This window comes from Ascaphus truei, chromosome 1 (genome assembly GCF_040206685.1).
Source record: "Ascaphus truei isolate aAscTru1 chromosome 1, aAscTru1.hap1, whole genome shotgun sequence".
Lineage (NCBI taxonomy): Eukaryota > Metazoa > Chordata > Amphibia > Anura > Ascaphidae > Ascaphus > Ascaphus truei.
This window is the reverse complement of record NC_134483.1, coordinates 301603595-301629672: the sequence shown is the minus strand read 5'-3', so window position 1 is coordinate 301629672 and position 26078 is coordinate 301603595. Positions and strand designations below refer to the sequence as shown.

General features: G+C 45.6%; 1 long non-coding RNA gene across 1 annotated transcript; it reads right to left on the bottom strand.

Annotated features, from left to right (window-relative positions):
- Nucleotides 1-5356: 5356 nt before the first annotated feature.
- LOC142497249 (uncharacterized) lies at nt 5357-25920 on the bottom strand. The gene is made up of 5 exons (XR_012802211.1): nt 25764-25920; nt 13124-13246; nt 6815-6859; nt 5611-5692; nt 5357-5531 (listed from the first exon to the last, which is right to left on the bottom strand). It is a non-coding gene; the product is annotated as an uncharacterized LOC142497249 (long non-coding RNA).
- Nucleotides 25921-26078: the final 158 nt, after the last annotated feature.

Genomic DNA, 26078 nt, shown 5'->3' with positions numbered 1-26078 from the left:
CGTATATCAGTTGCGGAAGATACGTATTCAATCTTGTGGCTAGTATTTTGGAAAATATTTTGAGATCGTTATTGATCAAGGATATCGGTCTGTAGCTTTTGCATTGGGTGGGGTCTTTTCCCTCTTTATGTATTAATATTATTTTTGATTCCAGCATCGTTTGAGAAAACTGCTCTCCCTCAAGAGCTTTGTTAAATATCTTTAGTAGTTGGGGAACTAATATGTGGGCTAATTTTTTATAGTAAATGTTGGATAGACCATCTGGTCCCGGGGCCTTGGAGTTCTTCAACCCCGCTATTGTATCTAATACCTCTGTCGACGTAATTGGCTGGGATAGTGTTGTTATATCCTGTTCTGTGAGTTTAGGCAAATTTATTTTTCTGAGAAAAGCTCTCTGTTTTTTCATGGTGGTGTTCCCTTTTTCTACTTTATCTCCATTGTATAGCTCTTTGTAATATGTGGTGAATTCATTAGCTATTGTCTGTGGGTTTGTTGTGCACACTCCATCTTTTCTTCTAATGCTATGTATTCTAGATTGCATTCTATCCTTCCTTAATCTTGTGGCCAGCATTGTGTCGGCCTTATTGGCCTTCTCGTAGAATTTTTGTTTTGTCCATGCTATGGCCTTCTCAGCTTTATCCGTAAGTAGTAAATTTAGTTTCCCTCTGAGGTCCCGCAATTCAGTCTCCCTGGCTATACTATGGTTTACTTTATGTGCCTCCTCTAGGGTCTTTATCTTTTCTTGCAGGCTTGTTGTTTGTTTCTGTCTCTCCCTCTTTCTATGCGAAGCGACGCTGATAAATTTTCCTCTCACCACCGCCTTATGGGCCTCCCAAAGGATATAGGGTGAGTTCACGCTACCTTCGTTTATTTGGAAGTAGTTGGAGGCCTCGTTACTGATCTCAACTATGACTTCTGGCATCTTTAATAGAGACTCGTTTAGTCTCCATGTCCCTTTACTTGTTTTTTTGTGTATGTCGACAATGTGCACTTCAACAGGACCATGATCTGACCAAGTAATAGGGTGTATTGTAGCCTTTGTAATTTTTGGGATCAGTAAGGAATCTACAAATATGTAGTCTATCCTTGTGTATACTTTGTGGGGGGCTGAATAGAAAGAGAAGTCCCTTTTCTGCGGATTCATCTCCTTCCATGCATCCCTTAAATCAAACTCTTTAAGTCCCTCTCTTAGGGTTTTTCTCTCCCCCTTTCGGGCAGCCATTGTCTTAGCTAGGGCAGGTTTAGATCTGTCTTGTTTTTCATTTAAGGCTATATTAAAGTCTCCCGCCATGACCAGGCGGCCCCGGGAGGTTGTGCCCAGCAATCGAAACAATTTTGTGAAAAATATTCTCTTATTTTCATTTGGTGCGTACACATTAACTAGGGTTATTTGTGTATCTTCTATGCTCCCCGTGATTATTAGGTATCGTCCTTCTGGGTCCCTTCTTACCCTGTCTACCTTGAATGGAGAGTTCCTTGCTAGGAGTATGGCCACCCCTCTTTTCTTTTCGTCCTTTGCCGAAGCTGTGTATATCTGGGGGTATAACTTGTCCCAATACGTGGGGGTGGAGCCAGCAGTGAAGTGCGTTTCTTGTAGGAATATTATGTCCCCTGATAGTCTCTTATATTCTGTCATGGCTAGCTTCCTTTTTACCACATTGTTCAATCCCTTGGTGTTATGTGATATTAGTGTTAGTGTCATTTGTATTTAACTGGGTGTGAGGTCTTCTTCTCTAGTGGATTCGTTTTCTGGTTTCCCTTGAAGGTCGGCCTGGAGGGTATCTTTGCACCTCGTACAGTAATGACAACATTCAAACATGTAAACATCAAAAATAAAACAACATATATAGGATAATCCAGGTGACTAACATAGCCTGGATTTGTGTGTTCACTGGACGTGAACGAACTTTCTCTGCGATTGCGCAGTAGCGCTAATCCAACACCCATAACCTTGGGTGTGTACGGACCGTACTGCGGTCCCAGGCGGCACTATTGTGGCTTCTCTTTATTTGCATATACCTGTGCACTGAGGGACATCCTGGCAATTACTGTCTAAAGGGCTCCAGTCAGAGAGAGAAGGATCTCTGACATGTGAAATTATCTACGACTTTTGTGAGTTCTATTCTACTGAATTAATCCATAACTGCAGTGTTTTACAATCTGCACTATATATGATATCTTTTTCTTTCATATATCATCACACTTTCCTGCGCTCCTCCTCATCTGCAAGCAATACAAGTTTACCATCCGGGGATCTGGAACTGTCCCATCAGAGGAAGTTGAGCTGCCTATTTTTACACTTTTATTGTTATTTTATCACTATTGGTGTGAGATAGATTTGTGTATTTCAGTTGTATTTTATCAACATTATTGGTTTACCATTCGGGAGCGCCCAGTCCACCACCCACCTCCTTTCCCTTCCCATTTCCCACACCCCATTTTTGCATTCACTTTATATACAGCAAGCATGACTCAACAGTCGGGATCATACATTTACCCTATCTTGTCTACAACTCCCCCCTCCTACATTTTTTCTGTTTCATTTATTTATTTTTGCCTAGCTACATGTATTCTGCGTACTGTCACCAGTACTTCTACTTCTACCTTACGGATTACCCGCTCAACCATGGGGGAGGGAATGATGCTGGCCCCTTCTTATTTCTTATCTGGATTTATATAACACATCTCAGTCTATCATTTGGGCATAGTTCCTTATGTCGGGATTTACGGGTCTTCTCCACTTTAACAGGTTTTGCATAGACCTAAGCTTTAAAATTTCTGGGGTTCCTTTGGATTTCTTCTGTGTGGAGTGGCTCCTCTGCCCACTTCTTTCCATATGGGTCTGACGGGAGGCGGTCTGTGTTCTTCGCTGGACATGGAGTCTGGTGGTTGCAATCCCAGTCTTTCTAGGAAGTCCACTCCCTCCTCTGGATCCCTCATGTAGGCTTGCGTTCCATTCCTTGTGGCGATGAGGCGGAATGGGAACCCCCACTTGTATCGGATTTCATTGTCTCTCAGGACTTTTGTGATATGTCTCAGGGCCATCCTCTTCAACAGCGTTGATGGGGCTAGGTCGTTGTACACGTCTATCTTCACATCTCCCCATTTCAGCCCTCCTTTTTCCCGTGCCAGGTTAGAAATCGCTTTAGTTTTAAAGTAGTGCATCCTCACCACTACATCTCGATCTCTATCTCCGGCTTGTGGTCGCGGTCTGAGCGCTCTATGCACCCTGTCCAGGATCAGTAATGCTGGGGGCGTTTCCGGGAGAAGGGTCTGTAGCCATTCAGTTGTTGCTCTCTCCAGATCTGTGACCGTCTCTGTAATGTTTTTGAACCTGAGGTTGTTCCTTCTTGTCCTGTTTTCTTGATCCTCCTGTTTTTCCTCCACGGCGGCCATTCTGGCTCTTGGAGTTGGAGTTGGAGCCGGGACTCAGAGAGGGGAAGGTGTGTAGGTGCAGCGGTCTGTGACCCTCTGCACTAGACCAGAGACACCCCTTAGGCCCCAGCTATACCCAACTCACCCTAGATTGTGGCTGCTCTAGGGAAGGCCCCATTAGTTAGGGACCCTGCCTTTACTGGTTAGCCAGATTAGGGCCACAGCTGCTTTTGGAGCTACTATCACCGCAAGTGTCACTTCAGTGGGAGGTGTTCAGCCAGCGGAGGATATCGCAGGATCGGCAGATCCCTTTACCTCTTCTTGTCAGTGCACCAGGGTGCGGATACAACCGGCAGGTACCTGTTCACCAAACGTGCACCAACACTACTGTACAGTAAGGCGCTGATCACACCTAGAAGGGAGGGTATCTTTTGGGGGACACAGAGGGTGAGGCGACCCCGGGACTCTCCTGGTATTGTGGACACTGTGTGGGGTATACTGTGGTGGGACAAAGCCCTGCGTGGCTAGTGATAACTGTAACCAGTAGTAATTATATCCTCTGTGTTGATTAGTTTATATGACAGTAAAAGGTTATTGCATAATCTGTGAGCTGTTATTATTGGTTCCTCTTCGGGGTTATCTCATATAATTGGGTTCCTGTACAGGTGAAGGCGCTGCCACTTTATATATTTGTTAACCCAGGCTCCTAGTGGCAAAGGCTCAGCTCTCTGTGAGCCCACAGGTAACGCCAGCACCAGTAGTCCCTTCATGCTAGAGGGAAAAAGGGCTGCGGAGTATGCGTATGGAGATCCGTGGTTTTCTCCCACAGCTCGACTCTGGGCTTTAACCTGAGTGGCTTGCTCCATTGCTGGGTGATGGGATGCTCCCATAGACGCCTGTTGTGCAGGGTGGTACTGGCCTGCTGGCGTTGGGGGGCGCCCCTGATCAGTCTCTTCCTCGTGTCTTTGTTGCACAGAGGGAGCACTTAACTGATCTTCATGGTCACACAATTGACGCGGTGACGTCACGCACTGTAGGTGTACATATAGCGAGTCGATGGCTTATTTTACAAAGGGCCAAGTGAAGGGTCGATAGTGACACATGGTGCCAGTCCTCATTTGGATTTGGGTCTTCTAGGCTGCTTCCTGCTTTTCTCCTATTCTGTTCTATGGGGAGGGGGGAAGTGAATTTCTGCGGATATTTGTTTTCTCTTCCCCATACACCACCCTTGTGAGATTCTTATTTTAGTGTTTTTTGTTTAATAAATTGTTTGTTTGTTTTTGCAAATGTATGTTTTATGTATAAACAAGTGAGGAGAAAGAGATATGCTTTTGATCGGTGCATTCCTAGAAAATCCCAAATGTGAGCCGGTGTGGAAATAGGCACTTTGCAAGTGTTCGTACCGGCTACGGTATCTTTTAGCACAATTAAACCTTATTCCTGTGTCTAGGGATAGCCTGACAGGTGGGTCATAGGTTGAAAGTGTAAGCACATATACCTGAATGTATAGGGTATTTATTGTATATGTTTTATGTATATCCATTTGAGCGTTGGACCTTTTTTCTATTGGAGTTTTGTAGTGATCCTTACGCAAGAAATATGGGGACGCGCAAATGAAAGTAGCTTATGCGAGTCGCGGATCGAATGCAATGATGAGCATTATGGTTTTAATCGACTGATCTACTAAACGGGATATATACCAAACTGTAATTTCTTGCTCTTAATAGCAATATTACTTCTACATATAAAAGGGGTCTAAGCCACAAAAAAAGAAATTACAAAACTGTAAGCTGAACAGCACTATTGAGGAACTCTTCAGAAAGCCTTGTGGAGCGAGTATATGCAACAGGCAGAACAAAACTATAGCCAACGTGGCTACATCTCTCCATCTTTAATTGTTAAGTGCCTTTGAAATGGTACTAAATAAAATTAGCACTGTTTAAAAGGCAAACCCTTCTCTTTCGCAAATAAATGACAGAAGTGGACAACTCGAGTTTATTCGGCTACGTATCAACACAAAGGCTAAATACTAGCCACATGTTTGTCACACTGTTCATGTGGATGAAGATGGATTTCACTTGACTATTTTGAATAATCCTACATTGCTTGATTTTGTAAATGCAGCAGAAGTTTGTGTAATAACCATCACAAAAAACCTGCAAAAAAAGACACATTACTGTTACAAACTTTCTAAAATACTTGTTTAACATAAAATCTATGACCAACAAAACTCACTATTTTTTTATTGTAGACCACGTTTCTGCATCAAGTTCCCGTGTGCCATATATTCCAGACCATTCATTGGATTTATAGTACACTATATATGAACAAAAGGTTTTTTTAGATTAGGTGTTTCATGCCACTCTTTACTTCGGGTGAAAAACAACTTTTCTAGTGTGATTTATATATGAATATTTAAACACATTACTAATATGTTAATGCAGCAATACAGGTATCATTGTTTAAATTTATTATAGGCGAAGAGCTGAACTGTGTTAATTTCAGCTCTGGGTAAACCTTACTTCCAGAATTAACTTTGTAGGGTGTGACGGTTATCTCTTTTCAGTTTAAACATCCCAGTCACGCGGGCCAATAGAATGCCTTACTGGATGACGTTATCTCTAGAAGCAGGGGGTCCAATGAGCTGAAATGAATACAGTGCAGCTCCGAAAACCCCTGCTTCAATCCTGTAATAAAAAAATAAAGTAAAACCCGTATTGCTGCTTTAATTTAACTTATATGATACAGGGATCGCAACCACGTGATCACTTCAATAGCAATCAGTTACAACCAGCATTCCGATGACTGAAATAGGAGTGTTTTTCCTTTCCAATCATGAATGCAATCTCCCATTCGAGAACGAGCAAAAAAAGGTATGACATTCAGGGTCCCTGGAGTGCCGGCCCTTGTGGCTTTCAGGGACCTTCATAAATGTCACTCTAAAAGGTTAAAAATTAAGACAATGCCTGTAGGCCATGCTTAGAAAATCAGCCACCCTCCCCTTTTTCTGTCCAGTAACTCCACATTCAGTAGTGCTATCGTAGTGCATTCAAAAACCTTCAATGCAAACAGAAAATGTGGTACTTCAATACAATCAACTTATTATGGTGAAGCCATCATTTTAAAACAGAAAACATATTTTTTAAATAATAACTCAAGTGATTCTACAGTGACAAGTTGTGTTAAAAAAAAAAGTTCTGTTTATTTCAATGTTGACCTACGAGTGATTGGCCTTATATTTTCCACAGTTCATTTCAGGGACTCCCCTTACCACTCTTCTGCTTTTCTATTGCCTACATTTTATCTGACTTTTAGGAAGAAGTGAATTTCGAATCGTTACAGAATTTGAGACTTAACTCACAAACCTACCAATTATAACAGCACAGACTGCAAGGCAGTGCCACCGTGAACTATATAAAAGCAGAAGAAAAAAATGTACCTTCTAAAACAGAGGGAAATCTTCTGTTCATTGTATACCTGAAATCTAGTGAAAGGCAGAAAGATTAGCGATTTATCAGTGGAACACATTACAATCAAATGTACAAAACCCACCTATATTCATATTATATTTATTGTAACAATCACACAATATAGAATACTTGTATAAAAGGTGAGTATTTCTAAATGTAACCACCCCTTACTTTAGGTCCACATAATGCCTCAATAGTCTAAATGGTACAAGATCTAAACAACTGGGGCTAAAACGGTACCAAAAATGGACAAACAAATACAAGAAGATGATAGGACAACAGCTATTGTATGATGTTTGACCTATTTTTAGAGTTGATGGTACTTTACATTCTTTCACTTATTTGCCACCTATGACATATGGTGTTACAGAGCTTTGTTGTTAGAAGTTAAGGCCGGAGTCATCAAAGCACGATGCGGGATAGTCAAACACGATGATGCAGGGTATCGAGCAAATTACTTTATCGGGAGATACTGTCAGACTGAGAGTGACATTCGTCATTGCATTTTTATGACTCCCGGTCTGTCTCACACATGCACCAGAAGACTTAGACAGATGGATGCTGGGTGAAATTTAAATACATTTACTGTTTAGCCAGGGTACAACCTAGACTTGAAAAACAGATTAGGAGCAAAGTTAATCCCATTGAGTCACAAATAAGAAAACAAACTGAGCATAAAGGGTCTGATTCCTTAAACTCCGGATCAGCTGATGGCAGAAACGCTGATTCAAGTCAATTGGAGTTTTCACCCAAAGTGCGACTGGCCTTGGAGTTTTTACAATCAGTCCCAGAGAGTACTGTAACCATGCTGTAAAATGGCTGCAGTCATCTCTCCTGCTGACAATAAGGCCTCGTAAATTATGGGCATGCCAGCAGTAATTATGGAGGTTTGCCCTCACACCCTGGTGAGGTGCCCTATGTATGGATGGGAGTGGTCACATGCTCTGAATCCATAATTAGTGATGTCAGAGTTGTGTCAGCCCCCAGAGGATACATAAGGCACAGCACTGATCAAAAGTTAGGAGTTCAGAAGTAGTTGCTAAGCTGTTGAAGGATTAGGTAATAGTTCTTCCCAGTTCTGGAAGGAGTTAAGAGTGATTCTGTTCTAAGCTGCTGCTTATGAGACTGTGACCAGGGACCTGGCACAGGGTAGATATCCCTGCGGGGATAGGGAATCCCTACATTAGGAGGACTATACCTTTCAAAGGGAAGTACGGTGAACAATGGAGGGCTAAATACACCCATTGTGGAGGGCAGCTGGCCCACCGTATTCAATAAAGATGCTCCTGATTAAAGACACTCTCGTGTGTAAGTGTGGAATCATTGCACAGAGAGGAGCACCACAGAGGAGTTCCTCACCAGGACCATCCACAAGCTCACGCTGGAATCCTGATGAGGTGGAGGCGCTGCACTGGATCTAGGTAGGACTCAAGCACACTACCTCAGCTGCCTGTCTGGGTTGGCAATCCCCACACAACATCATGCGGGAGACTCAGGAGTCCTGTTGCCAACAGGTGCACCACCGGACATCACACTGTAATGGGGACTGGTTAGACCACAGGGGCCAATATGGGATTGGGTGGGTCAGGCCAGGTCAGAAAATCCGTTACAGTACTTAGACAGAAGTAGAAAAATAGAAACGGAGAGAGTCCAGAGATCGAAAGGAAAATATTTTCTAGAGCAGGGGGTGTGCAAAATTTTTAAGTAGCATCCTCTGCCTGCTCTTAACTTCCACACCCCCCCCCCCCTCTTTGGCATCTCTCTCTGACGTTGAGACGTTATCGTCATGGCATTGCGATGTTGCGTTGTCATGTGATGCGTTGGCATTTTGTTGCATTGTCATAGCGACGAGTGTCAAGAGAAGCTGGAGAGAACGGAAGAAGCAATTTAGAGGCCCGGCGCTCTTCCCCAGGCAATCAATTTAAATGTTGTGGAAAAGAGCACGGGGCCTTTGCAAGCGCAGCGCCCCCCCTTTCAACATTTTGTGTGTGTCCCCCCCCCCGTTTGCACACCTGTTCTACAGATTGGTGAAGCTTAGCAAATGTTGGCCATTTGCAGTTTCCAAAAAAGTTATTAAAGTTATCAAACTTCACTAAAAAATCCTCAAAAGCAAATACCTTACGTAGAAAGCCACTTGTTAGAAATGTTCCTGAAAATAATCGAATTTGTCAACTTTTCCAATATTTTTATACAAAAATTGAGAAGTGTTGAGTGCAAATCAACAAGTTTCCCTCAAACATTTTGCTGATTTACAAAGTTCTTAAAACAAATTACAATAACTTTTATGAAACTACTATATTAAATAAATATATTAATGTAAATACTTTATTACTGAGAACTACTATTAATGGTTAAAATCTACTAGGTCCTTCAAAACCAAGTGATAACCCCTGTAAGAGTTTATGGTGTAGAAGTGTCCTTAAATTTAAAACCTCAATAGCGCTGGCATGTGGCATAAAGCCATGTATGGTTGTCACACAGTTGGTGTGACCTTTGAAGAGTCAGTATACTGAATCCTATATATTGGTGTCTCTATTGGTAGGGTCAGTTAGAAATTAATGTTACTGTCTGTATGATCAGTAAGAGCAGTAATAGGATGTTAAAGCATTCCTAGTAATAATATTTGATCCCAAGAGAGCCACTGTATAATATATTGATATTCTAAAGTTGATATATGGCGAGACTGGTAATAGCCAATTTTGTGATACTGTTAGTGATAATTATGTGAACGGTATATATACAAAATAAGTCATGGGCCGTTTTAGAGCCCAGAAATGAAAGAAAAAAAACCGTGAAAAAAAACTGTCTCATGGATTGTGTCAGGAAGTAACTGGGACATCTGTGATTGTCCTGGAACAGGATTACACATTTTCTGTGTCTCTTAGCAGCTCACAGATTTCTGTCTCCTTAATTCAGCTGCTTGTTAGTTCCCCTGTTCCAGCAGCTAGCTGCATGTGTAAAGATACATTATTGACACTTTCTATCTTTACGGCAACCTCCCATTCTCATTACCATGCGTTTGGTTTAGCCTTGTTGTTCCCCTACCCATTTCTGTTTATGGAATGGTCCTTTGACTCTTCCTGCTTGTCACAGGAACATGTGCTTTAGATCTAACTAGCTGGCTTAGTGAGTACATTCTTCCTCCATTACACCCCTGCAAAGGCCATCCTTTTTTACCCCCCCCCCTTTATACCAAGGCACCATCAGCTATTGAAGCACACGCACTACATTACACCATCTTCAAGTACCTTTTATATTTCTGTTGACTCCCCCAATAAAGTTAAAGAATATAGAAGGACTTTGTGTGCTTTCAAAAGGGGTTGCGTTAAATCACTGGAGTCATTCACATCCTACTGTACATGTGATCCTGGTTCCAGAAGAGTGATCGTGTTCAATGTATATACAGATAAAATAGGTGTGTGGATAATTGTCACAACCATCAAATATTTATCATTCTAATTGAATGCTTATCCAAATAGTAAAGATGAGGGTAGGCTGTTACTATTGATAGACGCTGTAGCGTACTGTGTCTCACATGCCTGCCTCTATTTACCGGACAGATTATATTTTGTGTATCGGCTTGAGTAATGGTATACTGAAATCGAGTTAGTGCTCCATAGACAGTATTGGTTTAATATACTGACTGCTAGTGTTTACCTTGTGGGTCCACATCTTTTTATCTAGCTATAGATTGTTAGCCAGAGCTTAGCGTAATAGAACACACTGCCTGTCTAATGCCTTGACTGAGACCTGCGTCTCAGTCACACTTAGTGACGTGAAAAGCAGCACATCACCCGACGCGCTTTTCGTTCCGGGAGGAACTTCTTCATGGGTGGGCTGTCATACCAACTGTCTCATACATGGCTTTATGCCACATGCCAGCGCTATTGAGGTTTTAAATGTAAGGACACTTCTACACCATAAACCCTAACAGGGGTTATCACTTGGTTTTGAAGGACCTAGTAGGTTTTAACCATTAATAAAGTATTATTAACATTAATATATTATTTAATCTGGAAGAGGTTGGGTGAGTCATTTATGGATTCTTCTTTCCTTGTATATGCCTCATGTTTATTCCCTGACAGCACCCCTCTAGAACATATTAACACTGTATTAGCTGAGCTGGGGCTCATCCTCTTTATCTCTCACCTTATTACATATTGAGTCAATCATCCCTTGTTTTGGATCTATCAAACCATGTGGAAACCAGAGTAAAACAATATTTTTTTAAGATAATTGTACAAGCAGTCTAAACAAAACTAACTAACACCATGTCACTTCAACGTACAGAGTTTAAAGGAACAGTCCCTGCAGAGTCAAAAAAAAGAACGAAGGACAGTGGCATGTTAGTAGGTTAAATGGAGATGAACAATCTAAAAAAAAATATTTCACATCTTTTTTTAACCGTATTTTCCATGGTAGGCCTTAACCAAATCTGTTGGTCTTTACATTGTTTATCTTATTCTTCTCAAAATTAGAGGTAAATTTGTGTATTTGTTTTGTCCATTGTTTGTGAAATAGGTATAACCAGACAAAAAATAGTTATGGTGGGTAAACAAAATTGACAAAAACCCTCCACCGTACATACAGTAAATAAAAATGCCATGTGGTGAAATTGCATAGCTCAGAGGTCTGCAACCCTGTCTTTCACCATTATCGCTTAACAGTGCTTCCACTGTAGCCAGGTACTCTGGGTAATGACATGCAAATGAGCAGTGTCCTTCTTTACTTCTTATCCATTGTAACATGGACCTAAAAGCTTATGCCTGCTGTATTACACAGCTTTCCAGCACAGCCTGGGCAAAGAAGTGCATAGCCAGTAAACCTACTCACAGGCAACATCTATTTCGACCTTTTGGGTATAAGAATAGGTATAAAACTGTAAGGGTGTGTTAGGTACTTTATGTGTGCGCGCGGAGGGAGTGCGGCAGGTTCCGCGACGGCACGATAGTACAGGGTGCCGCCATGTTATTGCGCAATGTTGCAGAGGGCACTAACAAAGATGGAAGCGCGCGAACGCCAGGCCAATAAGGGAAAGGCTCTATTAATGGACTACAACTTCCAGGAGTTCTGGATCAGTCACCTGACGCTAGGAGCCAATGAGAAAGCTGGGATTAGAAGGAAGAGGAAGTGGAGAGGGAGACCACGCTAGGGAGGAGAGGAGGACAGAGCCGGAGGAGGTAGTGTGAGTGCAGGGGGTCAGTGACCCGCCTGCATAGGTCAGCTATTCCCCTCAGGCCCATAGGAGAATTCCGAGTCACCGTAGGCTGCGGTACTGCAGGGACGCTCGATAGCGGAAGGAATTGTCACTTTAGTTAGGGACAACGCACCGAGTTGTGGCCGGTCGCCGTCATCTGGGATCAGACGGCGGGACACCGCGACATCAGGAGGACAAGGAGCGGAGGCACGGATCCTTTGTGAAGAAGGAACGGTCACCGCCGTGACCGGAAGGTACATTGTAATGGAAAGTGCACCAACACCGCTCATCAGGCGCTGATCCCGCCTTAGGAATACCTCTGTAGTGACACTAGCAAGTGGCTAGCGGACTGAGCATACTACCCAATACTTTACAAGGACAACCTCTATAAGAGCGTGGCGGAGCCACTGTTATACCGGACAAATTCCCTAGAGGTGTGGCTGAGCCACTATAGTATAAGGACTCTAACGTTATAATATATATGCAAGTTATGTGTGATGTTATATAGAGAATAAGATAAGACTGCCTATGCATAGTAAAACTTGGTTGCACGCACTGTATGGTATGTTTCTTGCCCAGGGCAATCTTACATAACGGGGATCCTGGGCAAGTGGAGGCTCTGCGCTAGAACCGTTACCCCAGGCTCCCAGCTAGCGGAGGCTCAGATCTCCTGGAGCCGCAGGTTGTGTACAGTACCAGTAGTCCCTTAGGAAGGCGTCAGAAAAAGGGCTACAAAACCATCATTGATTAAACAGATAAGTTGCTACCTGTATGCATGAATTCAATGGGCCTGGAGAAAAGTAAAACGTGCTTTTTTTTAACAGGATACTTACTTTAAGATTAGTTTAATTTTTCTAAGTTAGTGGAATATACTCATGTTTTTTTACCTGCCACGTGGGACTGCCCCTTTAAATCAAGATAAATACCCAAAGATGAAAATTCACATTTTGATATTATTTCGCATTAAAAAAAAAAATAGATATGTATGTTGCAGGTGCTATTCTGTGTACGAGACTGCATACAGTTGTCTTTACTTGCAGGTGCTTTGTGTTGTGTAACTTAGAGTGCACCTCAGTACTACCTTGGCTCACGTTCAATTTATGAAACAGAGCGTATGCCCCAACCACACCGGCCACTTCCAGCAATATAATGCCTTTCAAGATCTTCTTGGCGACGGGTTCCATGCTGACGACCAACCTGGAATCTGATAACAGGGGGGGGGGGGGTGTTGTGCTTAAACTGTAGTTTGATTTACTTAAAAATGTATATTATGAATAAAGTACAACCTTTTAAGAAAAAACATACTGTACACTAAATTATCGATGTATGCATAAAATTATCGATGTATGCATAAAATACAATTACGATACACCTTTGGCACATTCTGTGTAAGCGATTTTAAAACGTAACTTAATAGTGGTCTTAAGGTTTATTTTAAAGCGGTAGTCCATCTACATTTTCACGACACCACTCATCATTATTCAAATAACTTACATCTGCTGCAGTCTAATAACCCCCTGTACGTTTATACTAAATAGAAATAAAAACTGGACAGACGGGAAGGGGCACAGGTTGATTTATCTTGAAATGTAGGTTTCTAACCACTAATCTACATTGTAATACCCTAAAAACAGGGACTTAATATGTTATATTAGTATATTCTACCAAAATATATTGCTTTCTAAGAAGTTATCTTGACATCACTGATTTGCTTCTTATATACTCCTGTGCTGCATTTGCACCATGTGAGTAAATGATTAATATGCACACTAATTATTCTGCAGTTATGTAATACTGTACAACAGCAGAAGATGGACACAATATAATTAGAATAAGTGCTGAAACTTTGAACTTTCCTTAGAACCGGATAACACCCTAATTCCTTATATAGCAAATGCATTCTAGTTTTTTTTCCCGTTTCCAAGTTTGTTGTACAGTAGATTGTTGTCATGCTATCATCTGACCATGGGAATGTTTATCAAGATTAATCCATTTTCTTCAGCCATTACAACTCCCCAAACCACTCACTAAAGGTGCCAGCAAAGTGAAAACAGAGTAAAAATGATAGACATTTTTGCAGGACTTAATTTGAGTCATGCTTCATTTTGCAAGTCTTCATACATACTGCATCACCCATTGTGTTCTAGTACCCATTACTAAAATGAATAAAACAAGGAATTTGGAAAACTACATTTAATAGCACAGCACTATTTTGATGCAAACATCAGACACTTGATTTTAACATATTTTTGCGTTGTGTACATGAATTGGCTGTTCACAAATCCCAATTGCAGACCAATGGGCTAGATTAAATCTTTGTTCTCAATGTAGTCGTATACCTGGATATTTTTGGTAAAAAGCCTTTTTTTAAAGTAGAAAGACATTCAACCCTTTTATGTATACTTGGCCAAGCCTCGTATGGTGCAAAATGTATTATAACTGATATATGTAGATTTATAACACAAACTATGCAATATTCTGTAAAAGTCAAAATACAGTAGACACTTTAAATCTCTGCAGACTTCACAATCTAATTTTGATTCCTTGAAGCAAAGGGGGGGTGGGGGAGGGGAGACCTCAGCCTGAGGAATATTTCTCTAGCCGCTGATGCGAGGTACCGTACCCAAGTCTATACATATGGAGGTAACACACTGGAATTACCCAAAACAAAAAGTGAGATGTAAGGGTCACTCAGATAACTCACACATTGAAAATTTGAGAGGATGTGTATATAAACCAATCACTTCATGCAACAAAAATCTCAATTACATTCATATTTTGTGAATGTTTGGTGTCTAAAAGAAAGAAATCCCAAATAATTTTTTTTAAATCAAAAATAGATAAAAGGAGGGAGAAAGAGAGCAACATTATTTTTAAACTATTGTCAATTGGAGGAGCGGCTAAGTGAGTAAAGACACTGACTGGCACGGAGTTTGAAGCAGGGGAACCTGTTCCCTGTCCCCCTGATGAAGTGTGACACGAAACGCATAGGATAGTCATTGCATGCTGGGTAATTACGTGACAACGCTATACGCCTAGCACTGCCTACATGAGTGCAGGGATCACTACACGTGGACGCCAGTTTAGAACTTCCCCTAAGCACATGCCAACTGCGATCCAGAGGGGGATATTGCCTGGACTACAGACCTTCCGTTTGAGTGATATACCCATTCTGTGTACTTGGATCCATATGATTCCACTTTTATCGTAAGTTGTGTACTTGTTATTTTAATATGAATTTATAAATGTGTAGCCAGGTCCCCCCTCACGTACTCACCCCCCTCCTTCTAGCACGCGAGCCGCGGGTGGTTGTAATTGCGGCCGGTTGCTAGGGAAGCGGTCGGGCCGGTTGCCGGGGACGCGATCGGGCCGGTTGCCGAGGCCGCGATCGCGTCGTTAGGGTCCCGGCGGCTAGCGGAGCCAGGCGCCGCCATTGAAAGATAGCTCGCGCATGCGCAGTTAGAGCAGGTGCGGGAGAACTCCAGTCAGCTCGCGCATGCGCAGAAGTAAGCCCGCGAAGCCCTAGCCTACCAGGGAAGGTATTGGCCAGGGACTACAGATACCAGGAGCATTAGGGAACCCCATGTGACGCCAGGGAGCCAATAGGGCTGGAGGAGCTCCCTGCTTGCAGGGAATAGATACTTTTCGCGGGGTTTTTGCACACGTCAGTTGGTGACCGGAGCAGCTAGGGGAAGGAGGTAGGGTGCGGGAGTCAGTGACTCTCTGCACTAGGCCAGCAATTCCCCTAGGCCCCAGATAGCCCTGAGTCATCTTAGTGAAGTATTGTAGGGACAGGCCCTAAGTTAGGGATCTGCCCCATTAGCTACTGGACAGTAATAATAAAGGTTATCAGGGTGGGATCGCCCCTGAAGAATCAGCCTGTGTTGGATCCGGAACTCGTGTAGGAGTTAGCCTAGACCCTTTGAGAAGCCGTTGCAGGTCCGAGTACAGGAGTGCTCGGCAGGTAACCCACACCCTCACGTGCACCAACAAGGCCTATCAACAGACATAGTGGCTGCGCAGTCACACACATACACTGGTTTATGACTTGGGAGTACGAGACATTGGGTTGGGGTTACTGGACTTGGGGAGGGATCTCTTTGTACAAGCGTTAGCGTCCGACGTGGCGCATAAGGTATTGGCGTCCGCCGTGACGCATAAAGTGTGGGCTTCCGCTGTGGAGCATAGGTAGAGTGGTGTGATAGGCTGTGATTAGTGCCTCCTCTAGAGAGGGACAAGTGTTATATGAAGTGTGTTATTGTGTTCCCAACTAAAAGCTCTTTGGTTATCTCACACATGTGTATTTGGTTATTGTGATTGTCCTGCGAGGAACCACTCCCCCTCTGGTGGGAGCCATCGCAGGTGGAGGCGCTGCATCGTATGTGAATACCCCTAATATAATTGCCCCTAGGTTCCCCGTGGCGGAAGCTCAGCCCTCCTGTGAGCCAACAGGTAATGCACCACAACTGAGTAACCTTGTATGTTCCTGCACCCACACAGTGTAATCTGCGATTGGGGGGGGAAAAACCCGTTACATTTGGAGGCGCTGCTGAGAGCTTAGACCTGGGGTGCCCTGTTCCATTTTTTTTCTCTTTTTCTCAAAATGTCATCCCCGTTACCGTCCCCGTCTCGCTCTGAAGTACGCGACTGGGCCATGGAGCTACAAGTGCCGCCGCTTCACACGCTCGCGGTGAGCCGGGTCCCTGTTGATAAGCCGTCCTCATCCATACAACTGGCCCTGAGGCAACACCCACATATCCGGGATGCTGTCAAAATAAGAGTGTTAGAGCGACGCAAGGATACAGACCGGGAGTATTGCTCCGTGCTAGTGAGTGTAGGGAAGGATATAACCGAAGATCAGGGGCCGTCCAGCTTGTGGCTGGCAACGTCAACCGGTTCTTGCTGTATTGTTGTCTATCCTGAACTGTCCGTAAAATCAGAACCCGACAGCTCCCGCACAAATTTACAAGAGGTTGCTATGCATACATCACCTTCTCCTTCTGAAAGTTGTTGCGGGGCCGACAGGCCCGCTCTCACCGACCATAGTCCACCCTTAAGTATGGCCCGCTCGTCCTATAAACCTGGGGATGACATCCGAATGCTAGCTCAGGCACTCCTAGAATTAGGGCCGTCCTGATCCGAAGCTCAGACCTCACAACAGTATCGCAAGCTAAAAATCTTTTCAGGAACCAAGCCGACCCCGACGGGCGAAGAGGCGTTTGACGCCTGGAGAGAATACACGTCTCAGGTTCTAGAAGAGTGGACGTGCTCTGAGCCGGTGAAGCGACAACGCATAATGGAATGCTTACGCCCTCCCGCATCTACCACCATACAGATGGCTAAAGATCAGCACGCGGACGTCACCGCTCATCAAATGCTAGAGACTCTTGTGCGGGCCTATGGGCGAACCGAGGACATAGGGCAATTGATGAAGCGGTATTTCAATCTGTGCCAGAAAGACGGGGAGGAGCTATCTGATTTCCTACAGCGGATCCAAGCAGTCTTGTGGGAGATGCGAAAAAGGAAGAGTATTACGGCCGCCGAGGTGGACGAATACTGCCGTAACCAATTTCTGAGAGGAGCTCTACCCGAACATCATATTGTAATTATGATGAAGCGCTCCTTGATGCGAGGTGACCCCCCTTCCTGGGAGGAATTAATGGATGAGATCAAAGAACACGAGGCCTACGCCCGGTTGCATACTCCCACCAAGGTTAAGGAGCCTTCCACCCGTGACCCTGCTAAGGCCGCTGGGGCCAAGGCCAAGACAACCCCGACCCAGGACGTGGAGGTCGCAACTAAGGACTCAGCCTCTAAAGCTAGAGCCGCCCGTAAGCCATCTTCCCCGCCTAGGGGCCGCTCTGGGCCCAGAGACCTCCTCTGCTATACCTGCGGTAATACGGGCCACTTCTTCCGTGATTGCCCAGAAAGGGAGGACCTCCCCGGAGACAACACTCCCGACCGTAGGAACACAGCCCGGTCGATGGTATGCAGAGTACAAACCGCCGGGTCTGACGTGGAGACCCCTCAGGGAACCACCGAGGCCCCTGCGGATGCCGACGCAGGGGATGACGCCTCCAACCGGGAAGATTACAGCCAAGTGGGCCCTGCAGCTATCATACCGGTGTTATTAGAAGGGATCTATGCGTCGGCTCTTCTGGACACGGGGTCCCAAGTGACCATCATATACCGCCCGTTCTATGAACAACACCTCCGACACTGCACCCTGAGAGCGGCTGATCACGTGACCGTACGGGGGCTAAGTAATGAAGACTACCCCATCGATGGGATTGTACGGGTTCAAATGGAAATACTCCAGCTGAATACCGGCAAGAGGCACCCCATGCATGTGGCGGCCCTGGTATGTCCGGAGCCCCAAGACCAGTGCAAGTACCCGATCATCTTGGGCACCAACGCTGACATAGTACAAGCGGTGATCCGAGCGTATCTGAAAGAGACTAACGAGCTGCCGCTAGCCACCGCTCTCCTAGATCCAGTCCTGCGAGAAGAGTGCAACCGGGTATATGCCCTGGAGCGCCATGGGGATCTCTACAACCGTCAACGGGGACTGACGACCATATTACCAGGGGGAGTGCAAAAGATGGACGTCTGGTGTTGTTATCCCGAACGAGATAAGAGCGACCAGCTATTCTCTCTGGAGAATGCGCCTGAAGAAGAAGAGGTCCAGAGAGGGTATAGGGTACTACCCGAAGTGAGGGAGTGGACAACCAAGATCCCACTCCGAACCCACGTGTATGTCCAGAACCTCTCCCCCTTCCCGATGGAATTTGATGCCGACCAGAAGTTAGGTTGCATATATCCAGTCAGCCCTGTAGAAACCACGCCTCAGGTGAAGGCGGTGGCCGTGGATGAACGGTTAGTCAAGCTGGACTTCAACTTCGGTGAGTCGACACTGTCCAACCAGTGGAAGGAGCGGCTGACAACCCAGTTGAATCGACGACGACAGGTGTTCTCCACGAGTGAGATGGATGTGGGGTGCAGTCGCAGCGCCAAACATGCCATTCGTCTGAGTGATGTCACCCCGTTCCGAGAACGCTCTCGTCGCATCGCCCCACGGGATGTGGACGATGTAAGGAACGCCATTCACGATATGGAAGATGCCGGGATTTTGACGGAGTCTCGGGGGCCCTACGCATCACCCATAGTGGTAGTGCGTAAAAAGAACGGATCCGTACGACTGTGTGTCGACTATCGAACTCTGAACAATCGTACAATACCGGATCAGTACAACCTTCCGCGCATTGAAGAGATACTGAATGCGCTGAATGGAAGTCAGTGGTTTAGCGTGCTCGACCTCCGATCCGGGTACTATCAGGTACCTATGAATACGGAAAATCAGGAGAAAACAGCTTTCGTCTGCCCATTGGGATTCTACCAATTTACACGTATGCCCCAAGGTATATGTGGGGCGCCCGCTACTTTCCAACGGCTGATGGAAAAGACTATCGGGGACATGAGCCCGCGGGAGTGTCTTGTATACCTGGATGACATCATCGTCTTCGGAAGCACTCTGGAAGAGCACGAAGAGCGATTACTCAAAGTGATCGACCGTCTGGGAAACGAAGGATTGAAATTGTCCCTAGACAAGTGCCGGTTTTGCCATACCTCAGTAACCTACGTGGGACACATCGTGTCCGCCCAAGGGATCGCCACCGACCCCGCCAAGGTAGAAGCAGTAGTGAACTGGCCTCGTCCCGAGAATGTCACGGAGCTGCGATCCTTCTTGGGGTTCTGTGGGTATTACCGTCGCTTCGTGGAAGGGTACTCTAGTAGAGCTAAACCCCTGAACAGTCTGTTGAAGATATATCCCTCAGAGACCGGGAGGAAAGCTGCATCGGCACGCCAACCGTTTGGTGATAAATGGACGCCTGAGTGCGAGCAGGCCTTCCTGAAATTGAAGAAGTGTCTAACTGAGGCACCGGTGCTTGCGTATGCTGACCCCGAACAGCCTTACGTTCTACATGTGGATGCCAGTCTCAATGGACTGGGTGCCGTCCTGCATCAGAAGCACCCTGAGGGCCTTCGGCCTGTAGCCTACATCAGCCGCAGCCTGACACCCAGTGAACAGAGATACCCCGTCCACAAGCTGGAATTTCTGGCTCTCAAGTGGGCTATCACCGAGAAGCTCCACGACTACCTGTATGGTGTTACCTTCGAAGGACGGATAACAATGCCCTCACTTATGTCAACACCTCTGCTAAGTTAGACACCGCTGGCTGGCCGCTCTAAGCAGCTACCGGTTCACCATGAAGTATAAGCCGGGACCCTTGAATATAGGGGCTGACGCCCTATCCAGATGACCAGGGTGAAGTGCTAATCCAGATGACGAGGAATGGGAGGAAATCCCAGGACCCGGAGTGCGAGCTATGTGTAGCATGGCCGCTATCGTCAACGACCAAGTGGCCTTTTCAGAATTAAGAGTGGCCGACTCAGTGGGATGCCGGTCGCAGGCTGTCCCAGCCGCCTACTGCGACCCAAAAGGGATGAACATCACGCATGACAAGGTGTTACGGTGGAAGGATCTAGTAGACTACCAAATACGAGACCCGGTCGTTAGTATCATCAGGCGAGCCGTTGAAAAGCAGAACCCAGCCCTTCTGAAACGCGCACCCAATGACTTGGTGGCCTTGCTCATGCGGGAATGGGACAAATTCGAGATAGACAATTGCTTACTCTATCGGGTGGTGCAATACCACAACCACCCGGATAGGCGACAACTAGTCCTCCCTAAGAACTTACAATATCTGGTGTTGAAGTCTCTACACGATGATCATGGACACCTGGGTATAGACAAGACTTTTGGGCTGGTCAGAGATCGTTTTTTTTGGCCCAAGATGCGAGAGGCCGTCGAACGCCACTGTCGCCGCTGCACTAGGTGTATACAGCGCAAGACTCTGCCTACACGAGCAGCCCCCATGGGCCATCTAAAAAGTTCGGGCCCCATAGACCTTGTGTGTATGGACTTTCTGTGCATTGAGCCTGACAGCCGGGGAATATGCAACGTGCTAGTCGTCACGGACCATTACACCCGGTATGCTCAGGCCTTCCCCACTAAAGATCAGAAAGCCATCACCGTGGCAAAAATACTATGGGAGAAGTACTTCGTGCACTACGGTCTCCCCAACCGCCTGCACTCCGATCAAGGACGGGACTTTGAGAGTACTTTGATCAGAGAGTTACTCAAAATGCTGGATATCACCAAGTCTCGAACAACCCCGTATCACCCCGAAGGAGATGCACTGCCCGAGCGCTTTAATCGAACCTTACTGGATATGCTCGGAACACTACAGTGCTCAGAAAACTGAATGGAGCCGACACGTAGAGGCCCTGGTGCATGCGTACAATTGCACTAGACACGAATCAACGGGATTCTCCCCCTACTTCCTCATGTTCGGGCGAGAGGCAAGACTGCCAGTGGACATACGTCTTAAAGTGTCGACAGATGGGATACACAATGCTACCCATTTTAAATACGTACAAAGACTCAAAGACAGTTTACAGCAGGCCTATCAACAAGCTGAGAAGGCTACAGCTAAGTTGAACGCTGACAACAAAAGGCGATACGACCATAAGGTCAGATATCGGGAACTTCGTCCTGGGGATGCGGTATTGCTTCGAAACTTGGGAGTCCCGGGAAAGCAAAAATTGGCCGACCGATGGAGAGACGGAGTGTATGAAATAGAATCCCAGATGCCGGGCCTCCCGGTCTATCGCATCAAAGACACTGATGGCCGGGTAAAGGTATGGCACCGCAATCATCTTCTCCCCATTCCACAAGTAGAAGATGAAGAGACAGAGATACTGGCCACACCGCTCAACGGTGAGTCCGAGTCGTCAGAGATGGGTCAAGAGACTGTCAATAATGAGACCCACTCTGAAACTTCTGAGGATCCTATGGAGGGACCCTCTCAAAGGTACTTCCCCACAGAAGGGGCATCTCCTGGAGGAGCTACGGGTAAAGGGCCCCGTAGGCCAATGCCTACTAAGGTGGCCCCAACGGGCCAGCCTTTGGATGCACAGAGCCCGTGCTTTGTGCCTAACAGAGACTGTTCAGAGACAATTATCCCCTCAAGGGAAGAGGCTGAGCCTCAGGACTGTGTTTACTACTCCCCCGAAGGAGTCGCAAAAGAACAACTCCGTAGGAGCCAAAGAGTCAGGTACCCTCCAAACCGGGTAACCTATGATCAAGTTGGGGCACCCCATTATGAGGCTCAGCAATGGGCTTGCAGCAAAGTACAGTCAGTTATTGTGATGTTCAATGAAATGTGCAATCTGATTTAGAGCTGATAATAGTGAAATCACGGTTGGTTGTTGAAATTTTCATTATATAAGTATGTTACGCCATTTTCATTATATAACTTTTGTATATAGTTGCATTGCATGGTGTCCCAAGCGAGGACATTGGGGATTTTACCAGGGGGAGGATGTAGCCAGGTCCCCCCTCACGTACTCACCCCCCTCCTTCTAGCACGCGAGCCGCGGGTGGTTGTAATTGCGGCCGGTTGCTAGGGAAGCGGTCGGGCCGGTTGCCGGGGACGCGATCGGGCCGGTTGCCGAGGCCGCGATCGCGTCGTTAGGGTCCCGGCGGCTAGCGGAGCCAGGCGCCGCCATTGAAAGATAGCTCGCGCATGCGCAGTTAGAGCAGGTGCGGGAGAACTCCAGTCAGCTCGCGCATGCGCAGAAGTAAGCCCGCGAAGCCCTAGCCTACCAGGGAAGGTATTGGCCAGGGACTACAGATACCAGGAGCATTAGGGAACCCCATGTGACGCCAGGGAGCCAATAGGGCTGGAGGAGCTCCCTGCTTGCAGGGAATAGATACTTTTCGCGGGGTTTTTGCACACGTCAGTTGGTGACCGGAGCAGCTAGGGGAAGGAGGTAGGGTGCGGGAGTCAGTGACTCTCTGCACTAGGCCAGCAATTCCCCTAGGCCCCAGATAGCCCTGAGTCATCTTAGTGAAGTATTGTAGGGACAGGCCCTAAGTTAGGGATCTGCCCCATTAGCTACTGGACAGTAATAATAAAGGTTATCAGGGTGGGATCGCCCCTGAAGAATCAGCCTGTGTTGGATCCGGAACTCGTGTAGGAGTTAGCCTAGACCCTTTGAGAAGCCGTTGCAGGTCCGAGTACAGGAGTGCTCGGCAGGTAACCCACACCCTCACGTGCACCAACAAGGCCTATCAACAGACATAGTGGCTGCGCAGTCACGCACATACACTGGTTTATGACTTGGGAGTACGAGACATTGGGTTGGGGTTACTGGACTTGGGGAGGGATCTCTTTGTACAAGCGTTAGCGTCCGCCGTGGCGAATAAAGTGTGGGCTTCCGCTGTGGAGCATAGGTAGAGTGGTGTGATAGGCTGTGATTAGTGCCTCCTCTAGAGAGGGACAAGTGTTATATGAAGTGTGTTATTGTGTTCCCAACTAAAAGCTCTTTGGTTATCTCACACATGTGTATTTGGTTATTGTGATTGTCCTGCGAAGAACCACTCCCCCTCTGGTGGGAGCCATCGCAGGTGGAGGCGCTGCATCGTATGTGAATACCCCTAATATAATTGCCCCTAGGTTCCCCGTGGCGGAAGCTCAGCCCTCCTGTGAGCCAACAGGTAATGCACCACAACTGAGTAACCTTGTATGTTCCTGCACCCACACAGTGTAATCTGCGATTGGGGGGGGGAAAACCCGTTACAAATGTACTTATGCACTTTCAGTGATTCTTTTCCTTCTTCTCTGCGCCCCCATTCTTTTTGTTATATGTGTGTGAGTCCTCTCAAGCCTCGCTGATCACGGGAGACGGGGAGCAGCATTGAAGAGGGATCTCCAGGGAGACATTTGACAGCCAGCGCGCACTAAAACTCTTTACTCGTGTCGGCTCCTTGTGACCTTGGGCAAGTCACCTTATCTCCCCTGTGCCTCAAGCACCAAAAACATAAGATAGTAAACTCCATGGGACAGGGACCTGTGCCTGCAAAATGTCTCTGTAAAGCGCTACGTAAAACTAGCAGCGCTATACAAGAACATATTATTAATTGGACTTATTCCCAAACTGCACTTAAAAAGTTATTTCTTAATACTAAGGCCCAGTCAACAACAAATTTGCTTTGAACAGAAAAAAAAAACCCTTTATAGTAGTAACGATTTCCCCACTCTGTGCTCATAAAACTGATTGTCACTGATCAGTTCATTATTGGCATACCATATTAGGCCAAGTACTTAATCCCTCAACCGTCACTGTAGAGTTGGGCGTTATACTGATATGATAGTAATATTGCAATAATAAAAAAAATGACGATGTCGATATGTACATTTTTTATTACTGCTGTATCAGTCAGCCATAGTAATTGTTGACATTTTAAGGTAAGCTAGTAATATGCAGTTTCAGACGAGGCATCTTCAAAGAAGGCAGAGCCGCCAAGTAAACCAGGATCTTTGGACCCCTATATTTCACCCAACCCTCAAATGCAGTGATACACCCCTGGAGGATCGCTTTGCCCAGTGTTTGCACTCTGCCTCTTAATCACTTCCCCACCCATCTCTAATGTTCAAGGACAGGGGGAAGTGTGACTTATTTTAAAATGAAATTGATAAAAAAAAAAAAAAAACATTTAATCTGTAATAAATGTTAAGAGCCAATGCCTTCTACATTTCCCCTTTTATACATTATAAATTCCCCCCCCCCCCCCCCAATAATTAAGAGTTGATATATTTTTCTATTGTACATATATGGATCACATTTGTTTTATACTAATTATTGTAGTTTTTTATATTTCCAAACCCTAGGTCACTGGATGTGCCTTATTTATTTTAGATAATAAAACATCATAAAAGGTAGTTATGGCGCGGTACTTATATTTTGTCTGGGAGAATCTTTAATACAGAAATGCCTCCCTTAGACTTGTCTCTATGTGGTAGCCTAATGAAGAGCTCCTAGACAACTACTTAGTTTGATGATAGTCATGTACATAATCCACCAGTACTGTTTATACTCCATATACCTCTGCCATCTGTTAAAAATATCCCTTAATTCAAAGCATGGGTTGATCCTTCTCTTAAGAAAAGCCTCTCTGTTTCTGTCAAGGTCAGTGGTGTTTTTGTAGGGAAATAAGTTGCCAGAAACCTGAGGGGGGGAAATTAACAGATCTAAGCCTACAGTAAATAAATTAGCTTTAATATAGAAATATCTGAGAGGCTCATTTGTATTTCTTTCATCCCCCTTCCAAATAATTGTACAAATCACTTTAGTTTCTGGTTAGCTGCTTACATAAGGCGATGGCGCTCACTTCCCTTGAAAACCCAGCCCTGTTATCAAGGTCAACTTAAAATACAGAATGCCACCATGCTGCATGTTACAGAAACACTTTCAGCCGGTGCATGGGCCTTGCTGGGTTACTAGAGATAGCACAGTATCTGCTGCGCACGTGCCGAGGATTGCTATACACTGCGGTTATGTTTCCCTCGTGGGAGGGCTACTTTTTATGGACTGCCTTAATAAAGCAAACCCGTTGCCATCAGGTCAATGTCACCCCCTCCACTTATCTCCTACAGATAACACGTGTCCTTATAATGATGCGTAAACCCTGCCAGCATGTGCCGTATAACACACTACTGCTCTCCCCAACACAACAACTGCAGCAGCGTCACACTGCGCGGGGCTTTATATAACCTCACCCCGCCCCCTCCTTCCACGTGACCCCGTGGTCTTACCACGCGGAGACGACGGCAGCAGTTATAGTCAAGTATGTCAGCGAGGTGACGTCTGCAACGTATGATATCTGACGCGTGACCGCACCGAACGTGCCCTCGCTGCTACTGGCAAAACAATTCTCCCGCCATCACTGTTACTGGCAAAACAACTCTCCCGTCATCACTGTTTCTGGCAAAATAAGACGTTGCCCGCCGCGCCTCAAGAAGTGAGTTGACATGAAAGATTCATATGCTGAGATAACCGTGTATTCGTGTCTATAGTACAGATTGTGTTTAAAACGATACACTGTAAATACATATTTATTGGTGTTAAAA